The 14,662-nt window shown below is 40.4% G+C and overlaps 1 long non-coding RNA gene across 1 annotated transcript; it reads right to left on the bottom strand.

The window, feature by feature from the left end:
- Positions 1 to 1,556: 1,556 nt before the first annotated feature.
- On the bottom strand, positions 1,557 to 12,698 carry LOC136012803 (uncharacterized). The gene is made up of 4 exons (XR_010611967.1): positions 12,658 to 12,698; positions 3,395 to 3,467; positions 2,364 to 2,433; positions 1,557 to 2,282 (listed from the first exon to the last, which is right to left on the bottom strand). It is a non-coding gene; the product is annotated as an uncharacterized LOC136012803 (long non-coding RNA).
- Between the last annotated feature and the right edge of the window lie 1,964 nt (positions 12,699 to 14,662).

Consider the following 14,662-nt stretch of genomic DNA (forward strand, 5'->3'; position numbering starts at 1 on the left):
TACAAAGCTAATGTCTTTACAAAACAGGAGAAATGGACAATAAAGCCAAGCAAAACTTTTCATGGAAGTTAATAAATTATACTCCATAAGCTACATTCAAAGCCATTGCTTTCTGAGGACAGCAGAGTGACCTCTTACATCATCAGTGTTGTGCTCTAAGAAGGATCTTTTTGACTGTTCTACCCTTGAAGTAAACATGGCAGAAATTGTCATTCCCCGTGTCGGCTAGAAGGACCATCTGGCACTACATTAGAACAGTCTTCTATTAAATTCAACAGCATGCTAATTATAGGATGACTAGTGAATGGTTAAACTGCCAGATGCTATGAAAATATATCACTGTCTTTTTATGTGATTAGGCAAACGTTTAATTAAACCTGCAGCTGCTGTGTCTGTTTTACCTATGAACATATCTAAACCATATTCATCTGTGGGAAAGATGGAGCTGTTGCTGTCTTTCAAGATGAAAAGCAACTTAAATGCAACTTTGCTGAAACGTACAGCATGTATACATGTGATTTAATTAGGTATGCTGGTAATTTCACCAAAACTAGTTATAGACTCTTCCACTTTGGTTCTCTGGATTGTGCTTCCTGATCCCCGAATCATCTTTTAGTGCTCTTGCAAGCTTTGAAAGCTGAGTTATTTCAGAGGTTTCAGCAAAGCCACGTTAGAAATGGCAATATACAGCCACAGTTAACAGGGTGTTTAACAGATGACCCTACTATTGCTTCTGATTTTGAAATCTCTTATTTTGAATACATAGAAACAGTCTACAGCCTGTTACTTCTCCCCATTCTAAGGAGTCTTTTATTCAGAAAATACTGAAGAGGGTAAGTGACCTTTCAAGATCACATAGTATTGTTCACAGGGTGTTTAGCATTCCTGTGAGGCTGCTTCTTTACCAAAACAATGAACGATAGAACCCTACAGTTCTCCCCATTTGTGATGTGGCCTTGATGATTTTCAAAGAGAGTATGACTCCTTTATATTTGAAAGTGCTTGCATTTGGATCTACTTGGTATTGTAAGATCTAGAGATCAGATCTGGAAAAATGGGATTTAGGGATCTAGCCAAAGTCAAGCCTTCATTCAGTCAAGTTTCCATTACCCCTCCCTTTTTAGTGCTTAGGAATCAGGTTTCAGAAAGGTGATTTATTTCCATTTAGTTCTGGGCCCACAGTCTTCCTGGGCTCTTCTTAGAATCCATCCCAAGGCACAGCCATTGAAGTGACCAAAGATGCAGGTGGCAAGAAGCCCAGATTCAGCCACAGAGCTTGAGATCCATGAGTCAAGAGGTTCTTTGGACGGGCAGCATCCTTGGCAGGACATGATCTGTTGCTCTCTGTTGATTGCAGAAGGTGCTTCGTGCAACTGAAACTCCCTGAATGGTGCTGAATTTTTGAAGATAGTCCTTGGCATGGCTTCAGCCTCTGCCAAGTGCTTTTCTAGATGATTCATGAGCACAAGAGTTGCTACACCTCAAAGAGCAGTGCCAATAGGCAGACTGAACATAGGCACACATTTTGGAGTGTAAAGGAATTTAATAGTATGAGCATAGGTAATTTTGTGACAGTTGACCATTTTGTCACAGCTCTGTCAAGAGTAGAAAGAAATAGGATACTGGGAAGTTATTTAGGAGGTACTGGGGACATGGGGTTTAAGGGACAAAGCAGGAGTTTAGAGCTTCTACAGAGGAAGTCATAGTTTAAATAATTTCACTGGTTTTCAAGCTTGCTTTATTTATAACTTTGTTCTTCCTTTGATAGCATCCTCTTTAGCTAATTTTCTTCATATGTGTCTCATTAGGCACATACAGCCTTCTGTCCTGAGCACAAAAACTGACAATATGATCCACATGATGGGTACCTCAGGGTTAGATGCTGTTAACACGCCTCACGCAACTTAACAGCTGAAATCCAGGCAGAACATTTGGGAGCATGTGCTGTGCTGCCCTTGGCTGGACACCAGGTGCCCATCAAAGCCACTCTATCACTCCCCTTCTCAACTGGTCAGGGGAGAGAAAATATAATGAAAAGCTAGTGAGTAGAGTCATGCAAACCCGACACAGAATATAAAATATTGCTGTTTCAGCAGGTGTGTTTGGTGCTTCAGAGACTGCTTGGAGCTCATGGTGTTTGCCTGGGAAAGCAGAGAGAATGTATCTGTGGTCATCCCTTGCAATTTTACTTATTCTCCATGTTCATTAATTTGCATTTGCAGTGCCATATGCTCTTACACTGTCAGTTCTGTGTGTGCACTAAGGTCCTCTCTGGACTGGGCCTGAAATACCAAGAAATGGCATCTTATAAGAAACTCTAGGACCTAGAAACTGGGAAAAACACAGCACCTCCAATGTGTTACCTTTGATGGGTCTGGAGATTGTTCCTCTTCTCGTTTGGAAGACATCAAATTTGCTGATTTTCCAAGCACACTGCAAAAGAGTTTTATGTGAGAGGGTTTTCAGAGGAGGTAGAGACATGCATTCCAGCTGACAGTGGAAGCAGATAGCTGGCTGGCTGAACTGCTGAGGTTTAAATTAATGGTATTTTTGCATAATTTATTATGGCAGGACCATAGAGCCCTAGAAACTGATTGTGATTATCTTAAACTTAAATAAATAAATAAATGATGGATCGTTGAACAAACTGGCACTCAATTTCAGAAGATGAACCTGAGGCACATCAAAGGCAAGCTCCAGTGTAAGAATCAACTGCAGTTTTACAACTATGCTAAGCTATGCAATTATCTTAAACCGCAACGATCCTGTTGGATTTGTAGGGAGAAATTTAGCATCAATCTCCTTACAGAAAACAAACAAACAAAATAATCACTGCATTTTCGTATTAGCACAGCACAAGGCAGCGGCAGAAGTGAATTATCGTCTATGTTCAGAAGAGCTGCTGCAGTGCTGGTTGCCTCTCAGATAAATTAAAATGTGTAATTGTTGATCTGAGGAGCTTGTGTCTACACAGCACAATGACCTGTAGAGATTGTGACCAGTAAGAAGAAACTTTGGTTGTCTAAAGCAGTGCTGATTAAGCCAGCATTTTACCCCAGTGGGTATGCAGCCCTGCTGCTCTCATTTATTGCTAGACCAATTTTTCCACTCATTCACCCACCTCTAGGGAAAAAAGGACTGCAAAAGCTAACTAAAAAACAGATAAGGGATGTGGATGGACGAAGACTGCTCCCAGACCTAGAAGACAGGAGACAACAACATCAAGGAAAACAACAAAAGAGGTAGGTGGCAAAAGTACTAGGAGCTAAAAAAAAACGAGGAAAATTGTAACACTCCTTTTAAACCAGTAGGGAGAGACAGCAGGCAGCAATGTAATAGAGATTAATGATGGCAAATCGATAAATACATAAATAATGAGATAGATTGCAATTACCCATCACTCAGCAGCATTGATCATTGTCAGAGACAGCAAAATTTCTCTGGAGTTTCCTTCTCTCTTAACTGGGCTGGAATCCAGGGGAGAACAGAATCAGAGGCAGCTTTCACTTGAAAGACAATTTATTTATTAGTCAGGCAGAAAATCCTATTAAAAAGAGGAATTTCCACGATTGTGCCACAGTATTAATTTGCAAGTATTCTGCAAAAAAAAAAAAATAAAAAAATAGGGTGTTTTGTGTAAGATGAAACCATGATTTTGGATGGGACCTTGAGGTAGGGCATCCATTTTGCTCCCTAGGAAAAGTCCCAGGAGGCACTTTGTCTTGAAAGACATAAGATTCCTTCCCTGCCATGTATCTCTCTCTCTCCCTATATATATATATATATATATATATATATATATATATATATATATATACACATATACTTTTTTTTTAACTTTTTTTTGTGTGTGTGTGGATTAAGCTAACAGCATCCAATGGGAATGTCTGCTTCCTGGCAGTGAGTGAGTGTGCGCAATGCTGGGTGTGACTTGTGGCACTCCCTTTCTGCTCATTTGTGCCAGAAACTGCATGACCCGGGTCAGCACCAGCTCACAGGCAGAGGCACAATGCCGTCCTGCCCCTACCTACCTCTGGCAGGAGGGGCTTGCAGGAAAAGTAGCTAACAGATCTATTAGACCCTCACCTGCACAAGGTGGTGAGATGAGAGATCTCATCTGGAAGCTCTTGCCGTGGAGAGGCTTTCTATGTTGCGACATGCAACAGACAACTACTTGAAAGGAGGATGGAGCAAGGAGGTGGCTGGTCTCTTCTCCTCAGTAACAAGTGATAGGACAAGATGCAATGGCCTCAAGCTACACCAGGGGATGTTTAGATTGGATATTACAAAAAATTTCTTCACAGAGAGGGTGGTCAGCCATTGGAACAGGCTGCCCAAGAAAGTGGTGGAATTACTGTGCCTGGAAGTGTTCAAAACCATGTAGATGAAGTCCCCAGTGATATGGTTTAGTGGTGGACTTAGCAGAACTGGGGTAACAGTTGGAACTGATGATCTCAAAGGTCTTTTCCAACCTAGTTGATTCTGTGATTACTCAGCTGAGTTAAAGGATGGGTCTGTTTTGCAATGTAAATGGACCAAACTTTCTCAACTTGAGCACCTTGCAGGGCCACAGCATGGCAGAACCCCTACAAATGTAGACCTACATGATCTGTTGGCCTCTCTTGTTTTGATTTGTACCTTCCTTTGCACCAGATGTGCTGTCAGTTACTGCATCTGGGCTGCAGGGTGGGAAATTCCAGCCAGAGGAGACATATCTTCTATAAATTGCTTAATTCAGTCATAAAGCACTCATATGACCGTCTCATAAGACATTTTAACTGGAACAAGCCCAGCAAGAATAGTCGTGTAGAGATGATGAGGTTTTAACTCTGCAGTGCCATGACCTTTTAGCTGATGGGAAAGAGCCCAGAAAAAAATTCTTGGGAATTGATTTTCATTTTTAATGTTGCTAATAGCAGATGTTGATAATAAAGATTAACCTACGTATCTCTAAATAAAAATGGCATGCCCTTGCTGCAGTTCACTCGCAGGAAAACTGCTCCAAATACCTTTCTAGACTAAAAGAGAAATACAATATGAAAAATAATTATTGTAATCCATCAATTTCACAGAAACAAAGCAGAACAACAAACAATTATGATCGTAAATTGAATCATAAAATGGCAATACGCCGAACTATATCAGCTGGTCCTTTTTACTTGCCTGTTGGCAAAACAAAGAGGATCAGGGGAATGATTCATCTGTTGATTGGAAAATCTATTTTAAAGTTGCAAGGAAATTCAAACAACAACATTTAATAAGCAATAACTCACTGTGCAAAAGCTCTGTTCACTTACAGCTTCAGTCTCCAGACTGTAAACTGTAGATGCTCTGGAGCAGCACAACCAACCCAGCTCCGATGTCAGTCCCTCATCACCAGGTTGTACCTGCTTGTGATTGCTGTGCTTCTAGTAAATGGGCTCATAATGGCAACAAGAAAAAAAAAGGTGGTGTATTTGCACAATGAGTCCAAAGGAGTGGCATGAATATATTCAGAGGGCTGGAGAACCTCTCCTAAAAAGACAAGCTGAGAGAGTTGGGCTCATTCAGCCTGGAGAAGAGAAGGCTCCAGGGAGACCCTCAGAGCAGCTTCCAGTACCTAAGGGGGTCTACAAGAAATGTGGAGAAGGACTTTTCACAAGGACATGTAGGGATAGGACAAGGGTAATGGCTTTAAACTGAAAGAGTGGAGATTTAGATTAGGTATAACTCAGAAGTTCTTTACTGTGATGGTGGTGAGGCCCTGGCACAGGTTGCCAGACAAGCTGTGGATGCTCCATCCGTGGTAGTGTTCAAGGCCAGGTTGGACAGGGCTTTGAGCAACCTGGTCTAGTGAAAGGTGTCTCTGCCCATGGCAGGGGGATTGGAACTGGATGATCTTTAAGGTCCCTTCCAACCTTATGATTTTGTGATGCAATCCTGTTTCTGCTGTAGCTGTTAGTGACAATTTTATCCCTGGCTGCAGGAGCTGATGGGGGCTGCGAACACTGCAGCAGTTCTGGGCAAAGTCACCCATGCTGGGGAGCTCCTGGCAAACTGCCTGTCCATCATCTCATCTCTACCCCGGGCTCATTCAGCCCAAGCTGCTGTTTTGTCTTCATCATACAAAACCCTGATGCACCAGAAACCTCAGCAAAACTTAAACTTCACTCCACCAAGCAGTCTGGTGAAGATCTAGGTAACGGGTTTGTATACGTGCTGTGTGGTTGTGCTTCCACTATGCATAATTGCACTGTGTTGGTGTTTGGCAAGTGCCATCTGGTTTTCATTTTCTTTCACAGCATAATTCATCACCTCCACCCCCACAGATTTACACTGCAACTGCCTTTCTGCTTTCAAGACAATTTCAGCTACACTGAGTGTGTTTTGATTCATTTTAACTGAACCCAGCAGACACTACCATCAAATCATTCTCCTTTAAATTAAAAGGGATTTGCAAATTTTAGCAAGACAGAACTACTCATAAAATCTTAACCGATAAAGTACTAAGATGCTAAGAAGACAAAAGGACCAACTATAAAGTATCTCTGCTCACCAGAATCTTGGAAAATACTCTGGAGAAACATCTTAAGCACATTAAAACCCATTAAAGCTATATAAGCAATAAGAATAATAGTGAGTCATTAGAAGATATATAGTGAGGAAAACACCTATTACAGCTCAGTAGAAGAAATTACTTGTTTAATACTTCTTGTTGTGGCTCAAATTACTACTTCTGTTTACAAAAGACTGGAACCTCCTTTCATTAAAAGCTATTTTTTGAAACTGACATTGTGAGAAGGGACACTGGTTTGTTCTGGATGTGTATCTGTGTACAGAAGGTGAGAAAAAAGAACTTTAAAGCTAAGAAGGAGCAAAAGATAGAGCTGATTAGGGAAGCAACAAAAGTAAGTAACTGATAAATCAGGAAGAATGTTATATTGTAGGTTCTTGAGACTTCAGTGAACAGTTTTCTCCGCTTTACTTATGCACATACACTGGAAACATCATCAGACATAGCTATAACTGTGAAAAAAGAATAAGATCCAAAGAAGCAGCCTAGGTCTGGTGACAGGATTGTTTTCTTTCTCTGTAACACCAAAAGCCCACTTTGCACTTTAATTTTACAAGCTCCTCAGCTATGCCTGAGGGTTCACTTTGCACAATTGTTATCTTCATTGAGTGATATTGTGTGCCAAGGCACCGTGAATTGTGAAAAGGATTACCAGGTTACAGGGACAATCTCAAAAACATTACTTTACGTGCACATACACACATTAAAAACCTTATTAAGTCTACTAACTCGAGCACACAAAAGCCTAGGAACTGTCAGAATTAATGCTGCCTGTGTTACCCTAAATCTGTCCTTTTCCCATATGCATCATAGCTAAAATCTTCAATAACATGATCCCCAATTTAATTTCTTCCTATGGCTCCTGTCTTATCCAGTGTCGTCTGCTGGATGCTCCTCCTTCAGCTCCCCACTCCTTGAACATCTCCAGGCTTACTGCACAACCAAACATCCACATATTTTCCACAGGAATAACAAGTGGAAATTACCTCATGCAGACAACATGCCCTTTGCTGAATTTAAAGCCATATTTAGTAGGAAGGCATTAGAGCTTCTCTACACTTTATAATTCTTCTGAATAAGTGGAAAACAACATACTTTCTTAGAAGTCATTGATTTCAGTGGAAGATAAAGCAAATCCATCGGATGGATGATTTCAACCTGCATAGTCCAGCTTTGGAGGTCAAAAGCAAGCAAAGCCAGCGTCTAATAAAAGCAAATGTTGAAAAGTTTCAGCTTGGTAACACAATTGACTTTACCTATCATACAGTTGGTATTTTGACAAGCCCACCTTTGTCCCTGGGAGTTTCTTCAGCAGCCTTATTGAAGAAGAGGAACAGGACGCTAGAGTCTTGGGTCTAAAGACTGCTCTCCAAGTAAGATTTTTGCAAAAAAATGGGAGAAGTTGTTCATGGTCAGTGCTATTCCCTCTCCCCATCTGTCCCCTTAGGCTGGTCCATGGGTGAGTGGGGTTGCTCCACAGCAAAAGCCACATATGTTGGGCACCTGGCGACCTCTCCAGGCTGTGCAGAGGCACCTGTGCAGGTGCAGGAGCAGCAGCCAGCTTCCCCTTTTCCTTCATTTGTTTCCTTTGTGGAGAGACTGGAGAAAAGGGGCCAACACAAGGCTCCAGGTAAAAAACTAAGACCAGGAAATTAAGCCAACTGCAGCAGCTAAAACAGTCTTAGCCCATAACAAGAATGAAGCAACCCAAATCCCAGTTTCTGGTTTACCAGTGTCACTTCAATTTTACCCTTCATCCCGCCCCCATTGTGTCTGATTCTCTTTATAAAAGGCTAATATATTCTCCGCTGAACTTAAAAAAGCAGCAGCATTTGCATTTTGAACACCCGGCAGCTCAGGATTCAGCCCATTTAATTATTATGCTTCAGAGGATGTACCCAGTTTTGCCACTCACCCTGCTGAGGAGGCATGGGCTAGTGAGGGATGAGCAGTGGGATTACTGGCTACTTGGCATGCTGGTGTTTATTTAAATATCACCGATTACCATTCCTGATTTGAAACCTGATCTACACTTCAGATTTGAAATCACTGTCCCAGGGATAGCTCTATCCTGGTGCTAGCTTTTTAAATATATGCACCAGTAATCACATTTAATTTGACTAGGCTTGCATAAAGCTTTGTCTAAGAAAAAGAATATGTTTCCAGCCTGTCTCTTTGACTCATACTTTCATTAAATGCCACTGTGGACCACATAATTCTGAATGCTTTATATACTTGGATTCACCTTTAACCAAATTGTGGTGAAAAACAAATTCTTCCACAGGCTAATATGTATGTTTATAATAAAACTTTTCAGAAGTTGCTTGGAATTTCCTATTTCTTAATTTTTCCACTGTTTCTATTATCTGTAATGTGCTTATATCAAGCTCTCTTGGCAAGGCACAAGCTTTTCCCTCATGTATTGTATAATGCCAAGCACTGCTTTTTCCTTTTGAAATAATTATGGGATTCGAGATTTTTTGATCAAGCTGCAAATTTTTCTTCTCTGATGAAGATTTTGGGTCAAGCAGCTATTACTCTTTTCCTAGCCCAGATGAAATTTCCCCCTAGCAGAACAGTGAGAACTGAGGATGTTTTAAAATCCATTAAAACTCATACAGTGGAATTAACACAGCGAGTTAGGTTGGTGCAGTGGCATTTCTTGGGACACCTGACCTGATCTAATGGATCCCTCCCACCAAAAGAGACCTCCTTTTGAAAGCATGGGGGCTTCAGATTGGCTTATATGTCTTTCTGAATTCTATATTGCTTTTCTTTTACCCCAACCCATTTCCCTGGCTATAGCTTCCAGGGCAAGGGCTGTCTCTGTTGCATGCATATGCACTCCAGACACAGCAGACATACTTCATTATAGAAGCATTTGTTACTACTCTTCTCTCCCAGCATGCCTGTGACCAACTTCGATGAATTAAAACTAAATTAAAATTACATACATACATATGAATGCTAGATTCTATATACTGCATCTGACACATACACCTCTCCTGATATATTTATCTCTACAGATGTGTTTGTGTTTAGGAGATGCAATATATACAATCATTTGTTATATGACTTCTATTTCTTAAGCAACTTGGGATTTGCAGTGGGAGGTGATATCCTTTATTATACCTAGAGAAATAGTTGTTTAAAAAAATTATATAAAGTCCTGCATACCCAAAAGCTTGTCTCCCATTTTAATCTGCCACAACTGGGCTAAGAAGTACTATTTTTTTCCTTGCAAATGTTGCTGTGCTTGTGTCTGCAGATCGTTAAGGGTTCTACAACACTGTGTGATTGCTTCCTCTGTTGGAGGAGGAAGGTGATGCTCAGAGAGCAGCCATCATGACTGAAGGGCCCTTGGGTTCTGTGCAGAACAGGAAGGGCACTAGGAGCAGTGACATGATGGACCAGACCTTACATGACTGCTCTGCAGAGCTGCATGGGTTTCAGCACCTGGCAGCCTTCCGAGGACAGCTTGGTGGCTGGCTTTACTGTAGAGGTGGCCTCTCCAAGACTGCCAGCAAGTCTGCCTTTGCAGATAAACTGTGTCTTTCTTTGAAACACACGGTTAACAAAAGAGAATTTAACATTAGCCACTCCAGTGCTGTCAGAGTTTCCCAATTGCAATCCCTTCTCCTCTCCTGTGCACTGCTGGGTAGAGACATGTGTGCAGGGATAAAGACTTGTGCATTGCTAAAAACTGTGTGGGGATAGAAAAAGCAGTGACCAGAAGGCAGCAGGCCAGAGGGAATATAAGTTCATGCTGGAGGCAGTGTATGGCAGTACTCTGCAGCTGAGTTCTGGAGGCAGATCCACATGGATGGGCTAGGGACGGGGCCAGCTGGCTACGCCTACCGGGAGCACTGGCCACTTCCAGCTTACAGGTGGCTGCAGTGCGGGCAGAGACTGCCTGGTCTGTAGACGTTGCATGAATCAGTTGGACCCCCAGAGGGGCTTCCTCATCACCAGTGCACCAGGGCAACCTTCTGCTCCTGGGAGAGATGTGGAGGACCTCCCAAATGGTGCTCTAGCAGTGCAGCCATGTGCCTGAGTGCTTCGAGCAGGGAGGTGGAGGCGTTATGAAATCTGCTATTAATTACAACAGCTTGACTCTATTAATAGCCACAGTTAAATTAATAAAAGGTGCTTGAAAAAATATTGGCTGTGACCTGTGTTTCTTCCTGACTCAATGGCCTATGAGAAAGAACAAAACTTACTACAAAGAGATTGAGCATAGAGTATCAGGAGCTCTGCCGCACCATGCATCCCTGTAAGAACACAGGCCAGCATTTTCAAATGAATTGAAAGGTGACACCTTAAAAGTTATCCCAGAAATTTTTAATTCTTCCAGCTCATTATCTCTCTCACAGGTGATCCAAACTTTCTTTCTCCTGGTTGTGTGCCTGGTAGCATTATACACTGCAAAGCCCCGATAAGGCAACACCCTGGAGGCATATTATGGCAACCTTTAGTTATAATCTGCCACTCATATAACAGTTTTCTAGGGTTTTCATTCCTAAAAGCTCTGAAATTAGACTAGGCATTAAGTAGGATGTGGCAAGCATTGTTAGTGTGGAATATGCTAGGTAGAATCACTCTCCTGTCCTCTTCCTAACCTCCAGGTCTCCTCCTTAATTGATTAAAGACACATTTCCTCTAGAGGATTTATACACGTTGCATTTCTTGCAGTTTTGTTAACTGATGCAGCAAGTAGAGTGCTTTTTATCTTTGGGGCAGTGGCAGCAGGGGCATGCCCTCTGGGGGGAACATCAAAGCTGACTATGCTGAAGTAAGGGCAACTCTGGCCTCCTGTGCTGAAACTTTTTATTTTTGGTAAGACCGGTGAACTAGGCTTCGTAACTCTATGTTGTATTTAAAAGGTATCTTCAATACTAAAACCGTAGGATACTTGCAAACTCTTACCTTGCTTTCAAGCTAACTTCTCCTCTATAATAGATGCCACATCTCTGCCCATCTTTATTGTCTACCCCACCTTTGCACACCAGCAGACAGTACGCCCTCACCGAGTCCTGAAGCCAAACTAGTTCAGAGAAGCAGCTATAAGGAAAAGGCATGTTCATGCAGATGCCTTGAATGATGAATCACTGATGCTACTGAACGCGGTAGCTGGATATAGTCAAGGATTTTTAACAGGCTCTTCTCCCCCTTTACTATTTCTAGTTCCATTGTAGCCTTCGTGAGATTAGAAGGGGGGAGGAAGAGCCAGGATTGCCTGAAGTATTCAAAGTTAGCATGCACCAAGAGTTCACATTCATTGCAATGCTTTCTGTTGCGATTATCTCGTACTTTCCCACCGCCCATTATTCTCTTTGTTTCCTGACTGCTGCTGAGCTTGGAAGCTGATATCTTCAGCTTTTATGAGCCTGGAGAATTTCCTATATGGCAACGTATATCAAAGTGTTTATATAAAATTAGACTTCTTTTTACTAATTGTACCTAATTTTATATTTATCAATGTTATATTCCTTTTGCCATTTTATTGCCCAGGCATTCAACCTCATTATAACCTTCTGCAACTCTTTGCAAAGAGTAGGTTGGTACTATCAGTAAATTCTGTCCCTAACTTTCGAAGTCCATTTCCAGGTCATTTATCAATATATTGAGTAGCACGGAACTAGTTTTTAGTATACTTCATTTACAAATCTTTTAATTAGTCTTCCATAATTAATTCCTTCTTTCTTATGCCACACAATTTCTTTATGGACACTTGGCAAGAGATGCTGCTGAAAGCCTTTTGAAAATTTAAGCAAACTTTATTACCCAGGTGATCCTGACATACATGCTCAGAGATTTTCCCGAAGACTTGGAGTAGATTTCATGGTTGTGTATCCAATCCATCTACTTTTTCATTACGGTTTATGTCAATTGGCAAGATACAACCATTAACTCTGTTGGATCGCTACAGTAAATCCTCACACACAGGTGTGGGTTTTGGTTTGGTTTTTCTTTTTTTTTTGGCCATATTTGCTATTTTTTCTTTCCTCTGGTATTATAGTAGTTCTAAGTATAAATTAGTATTTCAGAAATCTTCTGAAAATAATGAATGGCCTTAATGAAATTAACATCTGCTAGCAACTTACCAGTTTGTTTCAATAACTCATTTTCTGACACTTCAATTTCAGCCAGATCTTCTGATTAAGACCCTGTCAAAAAAATGTTAACAGCATGGAAAATTTGCTAAGGACTGCAACAGCAAGCACAGATTAAAAATGTGGTATTTTTTGTGGTCTATTCTTCCAGAAGGGAACCTTGACTACCTAGTCACCCAAATCCTTTGACAACTATCAGACAGTACTGTACTGAAAGCTAGTAGAAGAAACAAGTTCAGACACATCAAATCAAAGGCAAATAGTATTACTCCTATATAGCAGATAGGTTTAGTGCTGGCAGTTCCAGTATCCAGACTATCACAGTAAATATTCTTTTGGATTTGCTTGTTTTTAATAAAAAGTGCTATGAAAACATTTTGAAATTAAAGTCTCACCAGTTTTCCACTGCAAGTCAAGTTTTCCGATCTGTAGTTTAAACAAGATGCAGAGCAAGAGATGATTCAGTCATCATCTGTAGATGACTCCATGGGGGATAAGAAAAAAAAATGAATCCATAGTCAGTCTCTAAGCTACGTGAAAACAGAACACATGAGGCTGAAAACAAATGAATCCAGACTAAATGTAAAGTCTTCCCTTTATAATTATGTTTACTGACTACTAGGAAGGATTAAAAAATACAGACCTTAGTTATTCAAGAGATTTCTTAATTTGTTTGTAAAAGATCCCATCATAGCTCAGACAGAATTAATAAGCTTATTCCTGATAGAAGTGGGTAAAATTTTTACTTCTGGTTTGCAGATCCAGTTACACAATTATATTTGGTTTCCTCAGCCTCAAAACATAATTTTATGATACAGTCTATTCAATATCTCATTTCTATCAATTTTACTTTGGCTTTAATGCAGCAACAAATCATCCTGTGTGCATATATTAATATGCTCCTACTTCAAAACTGTACATAAGCAACATGACTTTGATGCTTTATGAACACTGAAAGACTCAAAATATTTTGAATTACTTACCTGAAGAAAATTCCACATTCAAAATATTTTTATGGCAACTGTTGGCAAATTTTTGCGGATGCAATTCCAAAGTAGAATAAACTAATAATACAAAATTGGAGCTAGATTTTTAGACAAATGCCAAGAAAGGAGGGGTAGGATAAAACTGGTGAATGAGGCCCAGTAAGCTTAGTTCTAATCTCACTCAGGATCACCTCTGCAGGGAAATACATTGGCATTGCTCTCTTGGTATAATTATGCTGATACAGTTATGCTATTAAAAATTGTTATGTTTCCAAAGCAAGATATCAGGAGTAATTCCATTGAAATCAACAGCACAAAGACTAGAGGAATCAATTCACCATACCCAGTTGTCTCTGGACACTGATTTACTGACTTTTTTTTTTTTTCCTAGTAAAAACAATGGAAATAAATAAAAGATGGGCGTATATCCAGTAGTAATAAACCAAAATGCCTAGAATACAATTACCTGCTTATGTTTAAATCAGTCCAGTTTGAAAACAGAAAGGAAGTCTGGAATAATTCGTTATCTTTGTTGACTTACTCCAACTGTACAGAAACTACCAGCTGTTTACATTTGCTAATATATTGCTACACCGAGTATGCCAAGCATTGGCAGGGGTTTGGTGCCCTCTTATGTTTCGTACAAGCAACTTCAGTGACTGCAAACACTTCTTGGGGATAGATCACTTGTGAAGGCTTCTCAGGTTACATATTGTTAAGAAAGTATCCACTAAGATAACTACTTCATGCTTCAAAAAGGTTAATATAACCACTTTAAGGCAGTGAATGTACAATAACGAGCAGACCTACAGATATACCTGTGCATTGTATACTGTATTTTTTTCTTGTGCAAGTATTTCTAACCCATAGAGAAGTCACCTTTGATCTAAAAACTACACAGGCTGCTCAATAAATCTTTTCTGGAAATAAAACCTTATTCTGTATTAAGAAGTGCTTTGTTAGTGTGTTTTTAATTTCCCTGTTAGTGTCAAAAGTTCATACAGTTCAAG

The sequence above is a fragment of the Lathamus discolor genome, chromosome 4, assembly GCF_037157495.1.
Source record: "Lathamus discolor isolate bLatDis1 chromosome 4, bLatDis1.hap1, whole genome shotgun sequence".
In the NCBI taxonomy this organism is placed as follows: Eukaryota; Metazoa; Chordata; class Aves; order Psittaciformes; family Psittacidae; genus Lathamus; species Lathamus discolor.